A 5,000-nucleotide genomic window follows, 5' to 3' on the forward strand; every position below is an offset into this window, starting at 1 on the left:
TGGCAACAACAAAAGAGACAGAGGTAACCTGGGCGACAGGAGGCGATTTGAGCCACATGAGCAACCGTTTGTAGTTGAATTTCAGTGAATATGACAGTTTAGTTAATGTTGTTTATATATAAACGTAGTTCTGGAGGAAGCCTGTGAGTGATTGACAGCTGTCATTACTTGCTCCCGCCTTCACATATTCAATAAATCCCTCCTTTCTCTTTCACTGTCATGTGCAAAGACTTTCCGAATTGTCCCACCAGCTCCCCATACTCCTCCATTTCACTAGAACACCCAGTTACACTTCATCTATACTACACATAGGGGGGAGGCGGATCTCATCCCGCATGAGCTCCGTTTAAAGCATCCCAGGACCGAGGCCAGCTAACATGCCAAACATGCATATACTATACGTAAACTGTACACCAAGCACTCAAGGACAAACTCGTGAATATAGTGTCATTTTACCATCTCTGTGGTTAGCACCACATAATTAAAAAACCAAGCTCCACAAATAGATCAACAGCCACAGATACTCTACATGCCAATGAGAGTACACACATAATACCTGCACTGGCACAATGGTTTTTTGCCCATAGCACCACATAATTCTCCTCAGAGTATGAGAATGCGTAATGAGTATTGGCAGCATGGTGCAACAAGGAAGCAGACCAATTGGATTGGATTACACCAGTGTTTCTCAAACTTTTTCTGACCGAGGACCACTTTGTCCCCCCCAAAAAATATTGGGGACCACCTGTCAACTGAATTGGCAGTTGAGGGATGCTAATTTGACACTGCTAATTTTTATGCAGATCACTTACTTTTTATTCACATTATAAGCCTGTCTTATTGTGTTGAAAACATGAAAATGATACAAATATAGCCTACTGCTAGCTTATCTTGGAAAAGTAGAAATCCCCTCGCGGACCACCTGAGCTCTGTGGCGGACCACTAGTGGTCCCCGGACCACACTTTGAGAACCACTGGATTACAACAGTGGAACATACAACACAGCACTCTACGTCCTCTCCTCAGACTTGTACAGTCCCGATCGTGGATCTCGTGGATGTGTGGACTTCAACAAAGACAGTACAGCAGATAGGCAGACCAAAACCGTTCATGGTAGTTCATATCTATGAGAGGTTAGAAAACAATGCAACTGGCTGTAGAAACTAAAGCCCTGGAAAACCTAATTGAAGGCTAAGTGAAGAAACGGTGGTATACAAATAAATAAACAACAACAACAACAACAACAAAACAATTTTCCTGTTTTGCTCAATATCACATTCGATTATGGCACACTGTTGCAACCAACAGGCCCATTTTTCTGCTAATTTTTCTTCTTCCCAGAGCTGCATGTTGTCATCGCCCAGCTGATGACTGATGTAGAAGCCATTTTATTACTGCATTTAGTGTGTATGTGTGTGAATGTGTGCGTGTGTGTGTGTGTGTGTGTGTGTGTGCGTGCGTGCGTGCGTGCGTGCGTGCGTGCGTGCGTGCGTGCGTGCGTGCGTGCGTGCGTGCGTGCGTGCGTGCGTGTGCGTGTGTGTGATTTTATTACTACAGAAACACCAGAGAGGAGTCCGGCTGTGCCATTAATCTACAGCTCTGTTTTCTAGCAGCAGGATACTCCTATCGCTACCTCCACTTTAATGGCCGATGATTCATCTGATGAATAAAACAACAGGCCAAGTGGAGATCTGTAAGATCACTTCACTGCCCGGAGATTAATCTGATGAATAAAACACCAGGCGAAACAGAGAGATCTATGGTGTGTTTTGGATCTCTTTCAAGGCCGAAGATTAATCTGTGAATAAAACAGCAAGCAAAAAAAGAGATCTATGTTCTATGTCTATGCATCTATGGCAATGCACTTTTTAAAAGCATTTTGTTAAATAACTATTGACATACTGTACAGATTTATATCTGCATAAGGCTGATTTGTATTTGAACTGTCACAAATATATTAATAGAGTTGTATAAAGTAGAAGTAGAAGTATTCTTACAGATTAATTACAACAGTAGTAGCATGACATTATGAAGATGAAATCATGCAATATCTTATCACTAGTGTTGTAATTACATCTGTAAGAGAACTACTACTTCCACTTCATACAACTCTGTTAATAAAGTAGTAGTACGTCTCTTCGAATGAAGTGTTAACAAGGGAAGTTTGGAAAGTCTTTCTATTAAGACCCTATCTATAGTGCATTATAATAATAATAATTTAATAATAATTGTATTTGTATAGCACTGTATCATACAAGGCATGCAACTCAAAGTGCTCAAAGCGCATTTATGTCAAATTATAATGCACATTATAACTACTTACAATACATTACTACTACACCCATGATGTTTCAGGATGCTTTATGTTAACAGTTATGAATAACCATTAATCTAGCTTATATTGCTTTATAATTCTAAGGGTGTTATGAGTGCTTGTGACTGGATATAAACTCCAGGCTGACTGATGGGGCTTACAGTATGATGCATTACAGATGTGCATTACACAGTGCATTATAGATGCATCCATATGAACTTCACCTTACTAAGAGCACACAATGATGACTTATGATTTCACATGGAACATTATAGCATCTTATGAGTCCTTATGACAGTTTGTCATCCAGGTCTGAGCATAGAGGGGTATAAGTACTCATAATGTACTATAGGCCCCATCAGGCAGCCTATAGTTTATAACCAGTCATGAGCGCTCATAACACTCTTGAATTTATAAAGCATTTTACGCTAAATTCATCATGAAGCATTATGAGTACAGTCATAATACATTGTAACTTACACAATTAACTACAACTACAATTTGTAAGTAATTATAATATGCATTAAAATTTCTTATAAAGGTGCTCTTAATGCGCAATAGATATTGTCTTCATAGAAAGTGTTACCCGAAGTTTTAATCAAAGTAATTGTAGTAACAGCAGCAGTAGTATGATAAATAGTAGTACAAGAAGTAATAGGTCTCATTTTCAGCTTATGCTATAAGCAATTATATACACTTACAAATGAAACATTCATAGTAGTAGTAAAACTACTAGTATTGTAACAATAGCAGCAGTACCAGTAGAAGCAGCAGCAGCAGCAGCAGCAGTAGTAGTAGTAGTAGTAGTAGTAGTAGTAGTAGTAGTAGTAGTAGTAGTAGTAGCAGTAGTAGTAGTAGTAGTAGGCCTAGTAGTAGTAGTAGTAGTGGTGGTGGTATTAACTCATGCTAGAAAGCCTGTCTTAAAGGTACACTGTGTGAGATTTTTAGTTGTTTATTTCCAGAATCCATGCTAACCATTCACTAATGTTACCTTTTTCATGAATACTTACCACCACCAACAAAGTATTCATTATGACTGGAAAAATTGCACTTTACATTCATGAAAAGGGGGATCTTCTCCATGGTCCGCCATTTTGAATTTCCAGAAATTAACTGCAAAAATGACTCTACTTGGAACATACTAGGAAATATTTGTTTATTAGTCAGTAAACTTTCATGTAAAGATCAAATTTGCCGATAGGCAACCCAGTTTCAATGAGTAGCATAGTTGCAGTACCTTTTTTGACTATTTCCTACACAGTGTCCCTTTAATTGTGCACATCAACAACAGTAGTAGTGGTAGCAGTAGTAGTAATACTTTGTAGTAGTAGTGAGCCTCTATTTTATTTTATTATTTTAGCTCATGGCACATTTCTCTGCTGAATGATTAATAGGCTTTCATGGTTGCAGGCCAGTGACACATGTCACCTTCAGAGTGGAGCCAAATACTACTGGGTATTTGATGAGGCGAAAAACCAAACACACACACAAACACACACACAAAGACACACACACACACACACACACACACACACACACACACACACACACACACACACACACACACACACACACACACACACACACACACACACACACACACACACACACACCTCCTCACAGCTCAACACCCTTTCCGTAAATGAACTGTGTGATATAACACTCCGGCATCTATGATTTAATACCCCTTCTAGCATTCACTGGGCCATCACACGCACGCACGCACGCACGCACGCACGCACATATGCACGCACACACGCACATACGCACGCACGCACACACACACACACACACACACACACATACAAAATAGTCAGAAAAAAACCTCAGCCACAGTCAGGATACATCTATAAAATCTACACCAAAAAACGTCTTTTTCAATTTCGATTTACTAACATGTACGAATGACGAAGGAAAAGAGAGAGTGGAGGGGTGTGAAGGACAAAAGACGTGAGGCAGAGGAAGTCAGAAGGAAAAGGTAAAATGCTCTACAGTCTATAAAATCATCATGTTACTGCAATGGAGCCACAAAGTGTCTTTCGAGGTGTGTGTGTGTGTGTGTCTGTGAGATGATCTATAGTCAGGCGTGTGGTGTCATTAAAGTCATGTGGATTTTTTAATGGACTCCTTCTTCCCCCGACTCTCCTCTGGACACACACACACACACACACACACACACACACACACACACACACACACACACACACACACACACTCACTCACTCACACACACACACACACACACACACACACACACACACACACACACACACACACACACACACACACACACACACACACACACACACACACACACACACACACACACACACACACACACACACACACACACACTCACACGCACACGCACAGGCACACACACACGCACACACATAGTCCCCCCTCTAGGCCTCTGCGATATTAATTGATTGAACAATCAGGCATCCATCATGTGAACAGCGCTCTGCCATTAGGCCAGCTTAGCCGCAAATCTGTTTCCGATCCATGTCAATGAAGAAACATGAATCACCAGTCTGGCCAGTGTAACAGGCCACGGTGGAAACACAGCTAGACCCGTTGGTCTTTGGATCCATGGGCATCATTTTATACAGGGATGCCCGTGACATGTCACAACCAATGTTTTGGAAAGACAAAAAAAGTCGGTAACACTTTATTTTAGGGATAC

At 40.8% G+C, this 5,000-nt stretch overlaps 1 protein-coding gene across 1 annotated transcript in view; it reads right to left on the reverse strand.

Annotated features, from left to right (window-relative positions):
- ntrk3b (neurotrophic tyrosine kinase, receptor, type 3b) overlaps positions 1-5,000 on the reverse strand; it is a 414,735-nt gene that overhangs the window by 6,543 nt on the left and 403,192 nt on the right. The window lies entirely within an intron of this gene.

The sequence above is a fragment of the Engraulis encrasicolus genome, chromosome 23, assembly GCF_034702125.1.
Source record: "Engraulis encrasicolus isolate BLACKSEA-1 chromosome 23, IST_EnEncr_1.0, whole genome shotgun sequence".
Classification (NCBI taxonomy): Eukaryota; Metazoa; Chordata; class Actinopteri; order Clupeiformes; family Engraulidae; genus Engraulis; species Engraulis encrasicolus.